General features: G+C 53.3%; 1 protein-coding gene across 3 annotated transcripts in view; it reads right to left on the reverse strand.

Moving 5' to 3' along the window:
* Cpne2 (copine 2) overlaps positions 1–14,787 on the reverse strand; it is a 37,532-nt gene extending 22,745 nt beyond the window's left edge. For 2 of the 3 annotated variants that reach the window (XM_041649919.1, XM_041649917.1), the window contains exon 1: positions 14,167–14,787. The gene's annotated coding sequence lies outside the window, so the exon portion shown is untranslated. Of the gene's footprint in view, positions 1–11,529; positions 11,611–14,166 lie in introns of all 3 variants that reach the window. The other variant, XM_041649918.1, reaches the window with a different exon arrangement.

Genomic DNA, 14,787 nt, shown 5'->3' on the forward strand with positions numbered 1-14,787 from the left:
CAAACACATCCTCCTACCCCACTCTGGTCCCGCTCAAGCTAATTCAGCACAAAACTGACACTCCCAGGCATCCTTGACCAATGCAGCTGAGCAGTGTATGCTGCCAACTGTCGGTGGCCCTGTTTCCCTCAGAGGACAAGGTGTCCATATGCAGGAGTGGAGGGACTATCTCCATGGGGTAAGGGAGTTGTGGGACCCCCTTTGTCACTGGCCCTATAGACGAACCTAAAGTTCTCTGGACCTATTTCCTATCTGCCAACACACTGTCTTACCTTGGTTCTTTGAGATTCCCAGGAGCAGAGTCTAGCTCACAAATGCATGCACATTAACACAGGCGATAACCCTAGTTCCCAAACACCTCAAAGGGCTTCACTGATATTCAGTCCCCTCACTGCTCAATCAGTTACTGACCTGCATCTCCCCCAGGAGGGGGCTTATGCCCTTGCGCCTTAGAACATGATGGGCCCCCACTGCTTCATACCTCAGTCTTGTGGAGTACATAGTAGTACTATCCCATTTTCCAGGTGAGGAAACCGAGGCCCATGTATTTCCTCTATGTTTGTACTTCACTCCAAGACCTGCCAGCAGCCTGCTGAGCACATTCTAGTTCTGGTCAACTATGGGGCTAGAGCTCCTACGGAGCCCCCTAGCCTGGTCTAGCTGAAACACAGTGAGGGTGTAGGACAGGGTCTGTATACAGACCTCGGTCCCTATGGGTAGCTGGACTTCACAGTGAGAGTGGTGGCAAGCCAGAAGTAGGGTTGGCATAATCTTGTTTGCCCTTTGTGTGTGCCTCACTTCCTGTACATTTGTGAAGGACAGGGGTTGACACTGGCGCTTCCTCAGTAGTTCTCCACTTCGCTGTGTGTGCCGTGTGCGTGAATGCGAGGTGCGTACCGTGGCCACACAGGCAGAGGCCAGAACAAGATGCCAGGTGTCTTCCTCTAACACTCTGTGACTCTAACTCCCTCTGCACCTTGAAGTTGGGGCTATAAGCACCCACCGTCATGCCTGATCTTTTAACACAGACTCTGGGTCCTCAAACTCAAGTCCTCGGAGCCGCACGCTTGCAGGACAAGCACTCTTACCTACTTAGCCACCTCCCTGAGTTTTTGAAACAGGGTCTCTTATTGAGGGTGGAACTCACTGGCTATCTGGCTACACTGGCTGGTCAGCTAGTTGCAGGGCTCTGCCTGCTTTGCCCCCCTAAGCACTGGGATTCTATGTGCGCATCATCAGGCCTGCCTTCTGTACGGCGATTGGGGAACTGAACTCTGGTCCTCACGCATGCACACTGGCCGTCTCCCAGACCTTTAAAATTTTTGTATCTATTCGTCTGTTTATTGTGTGAGGTATGGGTGGGTGTGCATCCTTAGGTACACGGGGGTCAGAGAACAACTTGTAAACCAGTCCCCTCCTCCCAGGGGAGGAGAAGCCCAGGACTGAACTAACGAAGGTCGTTATGCTCAGTGGTAACTTCACCCACTGCGCCATCAGCCCCACCTCTCCTTCTGAGGTAGGATCTCACTATGTAGTCCAGGCTGTCCTTGAATTTATACTCCTTGTTTCTGTTTGCTGCATGCTGGAGTTATGGGTACCGAAGTATTTGTCCTCTGGTCTTCTCAAACGCTCACTTTGTCTGAGACAGCTGACTGTCTTGTTAAGAAGCAGCAGCCGCTGTCCCACAGCCCCTCCCCAATGCCAACTTCCTTCGGGACACTGCACACAGGACCTCCTGGCAGGGAGGGGATGTGGAGAGTAAAGGAGCCAGTCCTCAGCACCCCCCTCCTACAGCTGTCCCTAGACCCTCATTACAGTCACACTTCTCGAAGCAGCAGGACAGCTCTGCAATTTGCTGGCAGAATTTATTCTTGTCAGGAAAAATCAGTTTCTGCAGAAATGGCTGAGGAGCCACGCTTGTGGTGCAAGCCAGCGGATGGGGATGGAGAGCACAGCCTTAGCAGGTCAGTGGGCATCAAGGGTGTCCACATGGCCCCTGCTCTGCCTGGGGTGGGCTCGGGCAGGATCATTACCCTACTTTACAGACAGGAAATGGAAGAACAGGAAGTGGAAGCCGATCAGGCACCACCAGGGCCACCATCTAGGAAGCAGCGGAGGCTGTTTGTGAGACCATCTCCCTATGCCCACGACAGTGCTGGGCCTTCTCAGACGGGAATAGTAGGGCAAAGTGGGAACAGTCTGGGAACCCATGAGACCAGGGAGTCTGGGACCAAGAACAGGCAAATCAGGGACAAGCTTGTTTTATGTATGTATGTATGTATGTATGTATGCATGCGTATATGTTGTACTGACAGGAGTTTGAAACTGGGGTTCCATATATGCAAGCTATATCCCTAGTCTTTGCCCACCCTTTTCTTTTAACATTTTTTATAATTTTGAGACAGACTCAGGAAGCAAAGGCAGACAGACCTCTGAGTTTGAGGTCACTCTGGTCAGAGACTGAGTGCCAAGAGCGAGTGCCAAGACAGCCAGGGCTACACAGAGAAACCTTGTCAAAAAAAAAAAAACCCGACCAACAAACAAAACAAACAAATAAATACATATTGAGACAGTGGCCTCAGTAAGTTACGCAGACCTCAGACTTGCCATTCCCTGCCTCAGTCTCCCAAGTAGGAGGAATAGCAAGACTGCGCCCATGAGCTGGCCCCACTCCTCATTTTATCAAGGACACAGAACCTAGGTCTTCAGCTCCTCCGGCATCACCCTACCCACCCCCATCACTGACACGTGGGCTTCACCCACCTCCTATTTGCAACATTGGCTCCTCTGTAATGGATTTTATTATCCTAGGCATGGACCCCTACAGTCCAGAGTTCTGTTCCTACCTAGAATGGGTCAGGCACACTTTCTGGTGCAGCATACATGAGCTCACATGTATGCAACACACACATACACATGCACGCACGCACACGCTCAAACGGACAAATACCAAGGTATTTGTATGCTCACATGACCACTCTGAGGACACACCCTCATGATAGTCACCGACCTGGCCACGTACCCACAATCTTGCCTTTGTTACAGCACTAACATCCCATATCTAACTGAGGGCATAGCCAGGAGGGCCTGGTCCAGGGAAGCCCACTAGAACTCCACCTGGGTCAGCTCCAGCTCCCGCTGAAGAAAAACAGAGCTCTATGAATGGTGGGTGGGGAAGTGGACTCCTCCCCAACCAGGGGCAGGGCTCCCATCTCCAACTCACCCTCTGGCAGGAAGCTCCTGGATCCCCGAAACGGGGAGCACATGGTGTCTGAGGTTGGGACAGGCAGGGGATCAGAGTAGCCGTTGGTGCCAGTGCCACAGCGGGGCAGGGATCCGGACCCTGAAGCCTGACGCAATGGAAAAAGAAACCACAGCCTGGTTGGGCCATCCCCCTCCCCTCCCTCAGCAGAAGGCAGCAAGGTGTCATTAAGGGGGGGGTTGGGTCTGTGAGTGCATTGGGCAAGATGGAAAAGCTCCAGGACAGCACCATCTGCAGGTAATTTGGGGTTTGGGGCTGGAAGAGGGGGTGCGGGCAGTGAGAACCTGTTCCAAGGTTGATCCTGACACCTGGCACAGGTGGGCACAGGCCCCTGGCAAAGAGCTTGGAGTCAGGGATGCAAAACCAGTAGTCCCGTTTACGGATGAGCTAACTGAGGCAAACCGAAATGACTTGGAAATGACCTGTCGCTGGTCACACATTCCTTCAACAAACATTCCTTGTAGCCTAGGGCTGCAGGAACAAGGCTGAAGAGCAGGTAGTGGTGGCACAGCACTCAGGAGTAGAAGCAAGAGGATTGTGAGTTCAAGTTCAGCCTGGGCTATACAGTGAGACCCTATTTAAACAGAAAGAATGATACAGAATCGCAGCCATTGCCACCAGGCCCAGGCATCTTGCTCTTGATAGAAGGATGGACTTTGAAGACATTAAAACTAAGCTACACACTTATATGTATTATGGCTTTGACAAGAACTCTCTTAATTCATGGCTGGCGAATCCCTGCCCCCCTCTCCCACGTCCCATGGGGCAGCCTCGTCCCACCTGCGGCCAGCATCAGCCCCATTCCTCCACTTCCCCTGCCATGGCCAGGCAAGCTGCAAAGTCTCCTGCTCAGCAATGCCTAGCCCATGCAGCTCTCCCCTACCCTGCCAGAGGGACTCTTTAGTCATGGACGTCAAACGCTACCACAGAATCTGTTAATGTCTTCCCCTTCCAAATCACACAACTCCCTCACCACCCCAGGCTAAGGGAGCCAGGCTAAGTTGAGCCTCTTCACGCCATCCTCCCCGGTTCTCTGCCAAGCTTCCCAGGCTTTCCCTTCTGACTTCAAACCTGCCCACCTTTCGCCTGTACTGGGCCCTTTGGCACTTGCTGTCCCGTTTCCCGGAACGGCGTCTCGGCTCGTGAAGGGTCCCGGTTGTCAACATTCTCAGAGAAAGCGTGATCTGTGTCTACTCCACTCCGTTTCCTTCGGATCACTACAACCGTTTCACATACTCCGCCACAATCCTTCCGTAATGATAGTTCTCAAGGAGGGGGGCCTATACTGACTCCCGCTCCAGCACGAATGCAGAGCTGCAGATTGTGAATACCCAGCAAACGCATTAAATGCATGAAGAGCCAGGGACCCAGCTGCAGGTTGCTCGTTTGCATCGCTAAAGAGTGAAAGCCACTTCTCATAACCCTCTGAAAGATTAGAAAGAGAAGCAAGGGTCCTACATAACAGGGAGGAAGCTGAGGCCCAAGAAGGAGCAAGGGATAGATGAAGCCAAGGCCTACGGACTCTGGGTGTAGGAGCCTGATGAAGTTGAGGGGACTCTGGAGCTGAGCCAAATGGCAGGCCCCCAACTTTGAGGTGGTCATAAGAGGAGATACCAAGTGAAACAGGCCCAGGAGATGATGGGTTGCAGGAGGCTCTGAGGGCCCAGACACAGAGTGGAAAGTGGGCAAAGGCAGATCTAAAGTGGCCCAGCAGCTCAGCCCCAAGATTCTCAGTTGTGGCCACTCTAGGGACAGGAGGCCTGTGGGACTACCAATAAGGACTCCTAGTCGGAAGATTAGGTACTGTCAAAACAGCATGCCCGAGGCTGGGGAGATGGCTCAGTGGGTTAAGGGCTCACTCCACAAGCATGAGGCCTGAGTTTGAATCGCCAGAGCCCATGTGAAGTCAAGGGTGGCAGCGGTGATTGTAAGCCCAGGGTTTCCGTGGTGAGATGGTGGGCAGAGCCTGGAGCATTTCCAGCAGCTCACAGGCCAGCTAGCTGGGTGTATTCAGTGGCAGACAACAGAAAGGCCTTGCGTCCCACAAGGCAGAAGGGAGGATCATCACCTGAGGGTGTCCTCTGACCTCCATACAATGGTGTGCCCAAACTGATATTTAGAAAATGAAAAAAAAATTCTGTTTTCAATGCAAACTATAAGGAGCAAAGCATTACAAAGTCTTGCTAGTGACAGTCGCATAGACGCTTGGCCCTCTGGCCAGTATCAGTGGCGGTTAAATGCACAGACTCAGGATGTAGTGTCCATTGCTTCTGCCATTTCTCTTCCGTGAGACCTCAGGCATATTACTTAACTTCTCTCTCTCTTCGCTCAGTTTGCCCTCTGTAAAAAGAAGGCAATAAAGTATGTTCCCGGGTCATTGTGAGGATTAAGATAAAGCAAACTTGCTATTACCAGTGGTTCTTAGTCTCTGGGGTGGGGACAGCAGACTGAAAAACAGGGGAACGTGTGACCAAAGAGGGCAAGGGACTAAAACTTGCTGAGACACAGAGTCCACTATTATCTTTTTCTGCTTTGGGCACAGCACACCATGACAGTTAGGCCAAGGGTGGAGCGTGGGGGCCAAGAAGTAGATAACAGGACTGGGATGTGGGGACAGTCCTAGAGATTTCCAGTTAACTCTGGTCTTGAGACCCCAAATGTCCCAGAAGTCACAGGATCTGAATGGGCACCATCTTCGAAGGAGTGCAGCTTTAAGCTTGGGGCTTTCCTACTCCATGCATGGTTCCCAGAAAGTACCAGAAATTTACCATCTAGCCCCACCCAGACCTGCTCCATCAGAAGCCCTAGGGAGGCACCCAACAACCCGTGTATGAACAAGCCCTGCAGGCAAGGTGGAGGAGGCCAAGTACACACAAACCATGGGTTTGGCAGGCAGGTGCGGTTTCTAACACGCTCCCCAGAGGAAGCTTGAAGCTGCCCACCTGCAACCATGATGGGAGTAAGGAGGCAGACACCTGAGGCTGATATCACACCTTGGGGATGGCTCTAGCTTGGTCTGCTTGTAGCCTAGTTAAGCGGACATGACACTTGGATTCCATATAAGCCCTACCATGCCTGGTTAGATAGTAATTCTCTGCTAACTAGAACCCTTCACTAACCCGTCAGTCAACCCTTACCCACTGTCCCTGACGGCTGCTACGTCCTCAAAGCTCTCAGGAGGTTTGGGATGGGTCTTGAAGGGCATTGTCACCCCACTGACCCGATGACAAAGTCCAGGAACACAGAGAGCAAAGACATCATCAGAACTTTACAAAGAAACTGAGATGCTAGTGGCTGGTTTTATGGAATCTGTTGCAGAGGACTGGGTGCTGGAGAGATGGCTCAGCGGCTAAGAGCATGGTTGTTCTTTTAGGTAGACCCAGGTTCAGTTCCCAGTACCCACACTGCAGCTCATACCTGTCTGTAACTCCAGTTCCAGAGCTTCTGACAGTCTCACACAGACATACATGCAGGCAAAACGGTGTGCATAAAATAAAAATAAATCTTTAAGGAGTGTTGTTTTATTTTGTTTTTTTAAAGAATCTGCTCATAGGAAAATGAGAAGGGTAAACTTGAAGTTTGGAGGGCAGCATGGGCTGGAAACAAGAAGGGTCTTTCTATGTTGTGGTCTTGAGGTCTAAGAACACATCTTGTAGGAAGTTCAGTCTCTGGCTGAGGCTGTCTATCAACTGGATGGAGCCCATGCATGAGGATAATCGGCTTTGCCCCAAGCCTGATTTAAATGTTAATTGCATCTTAAACATACCTTCACAGAAACACCTAGACTGGTATTTGGCCAAACAACTGGTCCCCACAGCCCAGCCAAGTTCACAGAGACAGTAAGCCATCCAAGCAACCTTGAGCTCTGAGGGGCAGGAGACAGGCTACCGGTTTGGGGCTCTGACTTCTCACACGTGGGAGCTCCAGGTCACCTGACAGCTGGAAGGGAAAGGGAAGGTGGGCATGACCACCCCAACAGAGATAAACATGGAATAAAGGACAGTCCCAGCAAGGCCCAATCCCACTTTGAGGGCACTGTGAGCTTTACCTTTCAGACGCCCCTGCTCGAGGCTTGTGACCGTGGGCCCACACCCACTGTCAGCCGAGGTTCTTGCTTTCTGGCTCCCAGGCTGATACACGCTCTTTATACCACTCTCTGGGTCTCAGAAAGGCTCCTCCTTCCAGACTGACAGGACCCTGAACAAGCCATGTGGTCTGCTTTTGTATCTGTTCCTTCTTTCATGTGCATGTGCGTGTGTGTGCATGTGCGTGCATGTATACGGAGGTGAGAAGGCAACTTCAGATGTCATTCCTTAGGTTTCTGTTTTGTCTGTTTTTAAAGAGAGGGGTTTTCTGTGTAACAGCTCTGGCTATCCTGCAACTCACTGTGTAGCCCAGGTTGGCCTCGAACTCACTGATATTCACCTGCTTCTGCCTCCTAAGTGCTGGGATTAAAGGCATGCACCACCACCACTGGGCTCATCAGGGTTTCTTATTGGCCTGGAATGTCCCAAGTAAGACTAGGCTGGCTGTCCTTGAGCCCCAGGGATGGATTCACCTATCTGGCTTCCCAGCTGGTGTTACTGTTACATGGTTTCTAGGAACTGAACTCCGGTCCTGGTGCTTGCCATGTAAGCACTATACTGGCTGAGCCGTCTCCCCAGACCCCTGCATCTGCTTTCTTACTCACAGAAATGCCAGGACACACTGAGAGCTCTGAATCACAATGATAAAGTCTCTCAGAGGCTCCCTTCCCCTCTCAGGACAACACCTAGTCCCCGGGGTAGGGCTCCTGTGGTCCTCTCCCTCGTCCCCAGGGCTATTCTGTGCTCTTCACCACGTGCGCTCCAAGGACACTGTCTTGTGTATCTCTAATATTGCACCTGCATTCCAGCTGCCTGGAATGCACTTTCTCCTTCTCCACTTGACTCCTTTTATTTTTTACATTCAGCGCAGTAAAGCCAAAAGCAACATCACTGTGCATCAGGCCCGTCACAATCCTTAGGATGGTCAAACTTGTAGAAAGCTGACACATCACAGGTTGGCAAGAGGCAGTGGCGTTTGATGCAAACCATTCAAGAGAAATATTTGCCACAGCCTGCAAGCTAACTTCCGACACGAGTGTTCACCAAAAGACACACATGAGGATGCCCACAGCAGCTGCTCCCATTTCTGGACCCAGCTGCTGTTATCCCAGACACACAGCTTTGTCATGGTATCCTATGTTGGGGGTGATTCTCTTTCTCTTTTGAGTTGATGGAGGCTGAACTGAGGGCCCATGTGCACAGACACCACGCCACACACTCAGCCCTCTTGGTTTTGAGACAGAGTCTTGCTATATAAACCGGGATGACTATGCACGTACACAACAATGTTTAAGCAGGGATGGGGTAGGGGAGGTGACACGGTAACCCACACATCCCTCCTCATGGCCTCGCTGCTCTCCCGGTCACTAAGGAGAACCAGTCCAATATCACCAAATTGAAACCACTGGCTTGAGCAGCCAATGATACCATTTTCTTCTCTGTTTTGGAGTTTTGCAGTGGGTCTTGCTGTGTGGACAAGGCTGGCTGTAAACTTTTGGCAATCCGTTTATTCCAGTCTCTTGAGAGATGGGAATACAGGTATACGCCACCATATGCAGCCTTGTTTTCATCTCTGCTGTTCCCAACACTGACATGTATAGAATGGGAACTGAACAAATTAAAGAGCATGATTGGGAGAGAAAAAAAGGACTTACAGAAGCCCAAGATCACAGATTCACAAAGTTCTTGGGCCTAGAATTTCGTTTTCTTATTTATTTATGTATATGGATGTTTTGCCTGCATGTATATATGTGCACAATGTGTGTGTGTGTGTGTGTGTGTGTGTGTGTATGTGGTATCCACAAGGGTCAAATAAATGTATCAGATCCTGTAGAACTACAATTAAGGATGGCTCTGAGCTGCTGGGAACTGAACCCAAGTCTTCTGCAAGAGCAACAGGTTCTCTTAGTTGCTGAGCCATCTCTCTAGCCCCACTTTTGGTCTTTTGAGACAGTGTCTCACTATGCAACTCTGGCTGGTCTAAGTCATGCTGGCCTGGAACTCCAGAGATCCACCCTGCCTCTGTCTCTTGAGAGTTGAGATCAAAGGTGTGTGTCGCCACACCTAGCTAAAGTCTGGGATTTTAGAGTAGTAAGTCCTTTGACACTTTGGGCTAAGAGCGTCTCTCACCTTCCAGCAGTATAAGAACCCCGACCTCAGTTCCACCACCACCACATCCCTGCTTGTTGGGGACAGAGAGGTTCAGAGCCAAGAGTCCTACTCTCAGGGACCCTTCTTGTACAGTGTGGCAGTGTGGCTCCTGCCAAGTGGCATGGAGCCCCAGGAGTAGACTGGCTCTCATTCTGGGTAAGGCGTCAGGGTTGGGAAGCTCTACACACAAACCACTTTCTACTTTAGCTATGGCACCGGGTGCTGTGCTTAAAAGACAGCACACTCTGCCAGGCAACCGGGCCATTATAGGGATAAATATAGATGTAGACAGTCAGGCGAGGGCTGCGGCAGGGGTTGGCTCTGATGCTCTCCTGGGGCCCTATACCGGGCCAGGCCATCCTGGGAAGGAGGCTAGCTAAGTCTCACCTAAGCTCCAGCTCTTGGGGAGGCCCTCGTCAGCCCACCCGCAGGCTCCACGTGCAGCTCAGCCACCTAGGGTTTTCCTGGTGTTACTACAGGGGCTGGCCAAGTGGTCATTAGGTAGCAAACTGCTGTAGTCTTTCCTGTCAGGCCCTTCTCTTACCACACCTCCCTTCTAGGTCTCTGCACATCATCTACAAAGTCAGCTTGGGTACCATGCCTCTCTCTTGCCTCTCTGGAAGCTGTGGGATGGATGGACACAGAGTTCTCTAAGCTGCTGAGTGCCCTGGGCACTTAGGGGATCTCAGGAGTAAGTCTGGCCAGAGGCAGGACCTTAACTAATGGAGAGCTTCACTCCAAGATTGGGCTCGACCTTTGGGCCCCCACTATGGTGCTCACACCCACGGGGTGTGTGTGTGTGTCATAGGCAACTAGGCACTGCCTGATTAAGTGTGAATCTCCCCTCTGTATCTGTTTCTCTAACTGTGAAGTGAGGTACAGCCAAGTCTCCTTTGAGTCTTGAGGGTGTGGCTACAGATGTCCTTCCTAAATTCTCCAGCCCAAAGGGCAAAGCCTGCCTTGACCACAGTTACACCACTGACATAGGGTACTCCCTGATCCAGAGGAGCTGCCTGGGACACATCTGCTAAGTAGCTGAACAGCTAATTGTGTGCAGGAGAGAGAGTGTGTCTGCTCTTAGGTTGCCCATTTCTTAGATAAAGAAATTGAGGTCAGGGGCTGGGGCTAGAATTCAGTGGTAGGGCAGTTGGCTGAGCATGCTTGAGGCTCAGCAATACAAACAAATGGTCATGAGCCAATCAATTATAGGAAGGAAGGGGGGAGCAAGTGAGCTGATGAATGAACTGAGGCCAGAGAGATTAAGAAACGGTCTAGGGTAAGTGGGGAGTGGGGGCCACTTCCCAGCATTCCTCAGTCCACTAGTGGGCAGGCAATGGCAGCAAGCAGTAGCAGTGGCTACCCACAATTCCCAGCTTTCTGTGCCAGGAAACCCTGCCCTGTTCTGACAAACACCTTTCCACACCCCCTCCTCCACATCAAATCCCTGGCACACAGGACCGTGAAACCCATGTCCCTCCAGGGACTCATGAGCGGCAAGCTCGCAATCCTTCCAGGTTGTCACCTAACACTCAGGGCCTCATTTGGGACGAAGGGTAGACTCCCACTCCTCAAAGGGAATTTTCCTGGGCACCGACTCTGTTGCAGGCACTGTGCGAGTATGAAGGCGCAGCCTGCCCAGCGCTCACTGGAGGAAGGGAAGGGAAGGAGCTGATGCACAGACAAAGGACAAACACCCTGGGGAAAACAAAGTAAGGTAAAGGGACAGGGATATACATGCCTTCTCCCTCCTGTCTCTTCCTTTCAGATTCCAGGAGACAACAGTGTGGCTGCAGGTAACACACCAAACAGGAGTCTCCTTGATCTCCACAGAAGTCGGATTCGGGAGGCAAAGGAGGGCAAGGGACACGGAAGGCACCCCTAGTCCTGGTTCAGTCTTCAAGCACTGGGAACCTTAAATTGTCTCTCCTGGATGGCGAGGGGTGGAACATGATTGGATAGTCTCCGTCTCCAGCTGCCTTGTCTGGATGGCAGGGTGACCCAGCCTCCTGCCTCTACAGAGCCCACACTGACCTTTCTGAAGCCATGTGCTGGCTGCAAACGGGGGATGTCTGTTTTCTAGAGGTGTTCTGCTCCTGCCTCTGTGGCCCCAGCCTGTCGGGAAGGGGAGGGGTAAGATACTTCCTGCGGAAGGCAGGAATCGCTAGGAGCTTCTCAGCAGGCCAAGATGCTCGCTCTCTCTCTTGATAGGAGTGCAATTACCAGAGAGTGCCTTTCTGTCTTCTGTTCAGGCCTCAGAGCCCAGTGAGGCCAGTTCCAGGTGGGAGCGGGGAACCCACATGGAATGGGCCACCTCAAATAGTGTTCTTCACACGTTGGAAGGGCGAAACCTTCTTACCCAGGCCTCTGCTCCCAGAACAGCCTGGAAGGACCAATGTCTGGATTCCAGGACTCATCTCTGCATAGAGAGGTGGTTAAGCGCCCCCCAAATCCCAGAAGGGATCCTGAGTGCAGTTATGTGAATCAAGTGTGCTAATATTCCCGAGAACAATGGGGATGACAGCAGTTCCCAAGTGCCTCCCGCACCAGTCACAGTGCTGGCACACAGCACCTCTGTCATCTAAATCGATCCTCACAACTCTCTTTAAGGAAATGCACAATTAACTGGAAAGAATAGGGAACAGAGGGTGCACACCTCACCATTATACAGATAGAGAAACTGAGGCTCCACTTTGACCCTCTTCTTCATGTAGACCTGTTGGGGGAGGGCTTGAAATATAATCAGGGACCCTCAGCAAGAGTTCCTCACTTGTAAGAACACCTGTGCCATTTCCCGGCCCTAGCCCCTTACAGCTCTGCAAATGGGCTGCTATTACCGCCTCTCACAGATGGAAAAACACCCAGGCCTAAAGGTGTGTGTGTGTCAAGGCATGAAGGCAGGAAGCACGGGAGGCCAGGAGCACTTGAGCACCCAGAGTCTTTGTCCTGGTTTTTCCATGCAGAAATGCATCTGATGAGCCCTCCCACTCCGGCAGGCTGGATCACCATCTCGGGACAGCCCCAGACAGAGCTCACTGGGCCCCCTGCCAGGTGGCAACAAATTCACTCCTTCCTGTTGGTGCCTAGTCAGTTTCCAAGTGGCCCTGGAGATGAACTGGAGGTGCACAGTTGAGGCCACCATCCCACTTCCGGTCACAACAAGGTGTTCAAGGCCAGGTCTTTCACAGCTCCCCGAGGGGAGCTGTTCATAGGCCACCAGAAATGACAATCAAAATGCATCTCTTCCTGTGGGAGAAGGACTCTCTTCCAATTTAGAGAGCGGTGTTCTTGAGCTCACCAGGGGAGTCGCCGCCAGGTGACCAGAGGTCAGAGAACACAGGACTAGGAGCCAGGAGGCACCTCTGGCCCTGGCTCAACCCTCAAGCACTGGAGACCTTACATGTCTCTCCTGGACAGCATATGCCTGGATGGTTACCCTCTCCAGCTGCCCTGTCAAGATGGCACGATGACCAGGCCCTTCCGCTTTGCCGAGCCCACACCAAGTCCCCTCTCAGGTCATGCTCTCCAAGGCGAGGAAGCTGTATTCTGAAAGTTATGCTATTGCCTCAGCAACCTGGAAAAAGGCAGAGGGATCCAGCATTCCTCAGGCAGGAAGGCAGGACCCTGGCCCTGGACTAGGGGCTTCTCAGTTGGAACCCTGCCTGCCAACATCGCTACCTACCAACCACAGAAGCTGTAGGTGCCTCAAAGGGCAGAATAACACCCCTTCCCACCTCTGGGTGACAGCTCCACACGCCGACATGATGGAGATCTAGGGTCAGACAAAACAAAGGGCAGCTGGGCTAATCCTCAAAGACCTTTATACCTTTGCTACTTCCCCAGAATAGCATGGGGCAGGAAGAATCAGAGTGCAGGGCAGACCCTTAGAAGGGCCACTGAGTCCGGACTGCTATGGCACCTGTGACTGTGACCTTGGGCACTTCCCGCCCCCCTTTTGAGGTAGCCCCTTATCCAAAGACTAGCTTGCCTACCAAAGGTAGGGTGAGGATTCGGGAGGGGAGGGGAGAAGGAAAGAAGAACATTAGTTTCCTTTATTTTTCCCAGGAGCATCGCTGCAGGGATGGGAAGGAAGGAAGAAGGGTTTCTCGCTTCCTCCTCCAACCCTTGAAACACACAGGTGCCAGACAGCTTTTGCGCAAAAACTAGTTTGCAAACACACTCCGACTTCTGGAAAGCTGCCCGGCACTATTCCCCATCTTTTCTCACCGGCTGGAGCCTAGGCAGTCGGCCCTAGGGCCCATCTGAGCAGGGCCGGGTTGGGGTCAGGGTGGGGTCAAGGGGTGCCCCCTTCTAGAGTCCCGGGCCCGCTTGCCTCCTGCCTCCTGCCTCCTGCCTCCTGCGGTTGTGCTGGTGGCAATGGGGCGCCATCCCCCGGACGCTCTTTGGACATCTAACGGAGGAGGACAGTGTCCCCCCCCCCCCAAACAGCTAGCCAGTGTCCCTGAGGCCACCCAGCCACCGACCCCCCGCAGACGAGCGCCCCCGCGTGGTCGGGTGGTAGCTGAGTCACCCGGGCGTGCTGCAGGGGGCGGCGACCACGGACGTCGGAGTCCCTCCGGCAGAACCCGCTCCCCTCGGAGCCCCAGGCCGAACTTGGGCGCTCGCAGTACCCGGCCCACCCTCGCCGCGCCCGCCACGGGCCCCACTCACCGCGTGTCCCGCAGCCTCAGCGTGCTCCGGGCCGCCGGGGCATCCCTGCGCGCTGTGCTGTCGGCCGGGCGGCGACGCGGGACAGGCTCAGGGCGCTGCCCGCGCGGCCGTGCCCACTCGTACGCTCGCCTGGGCTGGGGCCGGCCCTCCTCGGGCAGCGGTTGCGGCGCGGGCTCCTCCCTCCTGTCGAGGGAGGATGTGGGCGGGAAGCGGGCGCGAGGCGGGCGCTTCCTGGAGGGGCGGCTCTCCCGGCTGCACGGGAGCCTGTCCCGCTCCCGGCTGGTGGCCCGCGAGGACCTGGACGCAGCAGGCTGCCACTCGGTGCGACGCCGCGGGTTCGCTTCCAACCCCGGGCCCGCCGCTCTAGGCGTTAGGCTCCGCGGAGCTCCGCGCGCTGCTCTTGGACTGAAGACTTGGGAACCCGGGGTGCGATCTCCGGGCTCCCTGGACCCCAGGGCACCGCCCGCGGCTTTCACCCCAAAGAGTGTGGGGTGTAGCGCAGAGCCCTCGGGGAGACGCCCAGGGCTTGCTTCCCCAAGCTGTTGGGGCGGCACTAGAATCGGCAGTGTTTTTTCTTCTTTTTTTATTTTATTATTTATTTTCTTTCAATAGCGTTTTCTT

Source organism: Microtus oregoni, unplaced genomic scaffold (assembly GCF_018167655.1).
Source record: "Microtus oregoni isolate MIOR12 unplaced genomic scaffold, Mior012 000004F_ref0000308, whole genome shotgun sequence".
Classification (NCBI taxonomy): domain Eukaryota; kingdom Metazoa; phylum Chordata; class Mammalia; order Rodentia; family Cricetidae; genus Microtus; species Microtus oregoni.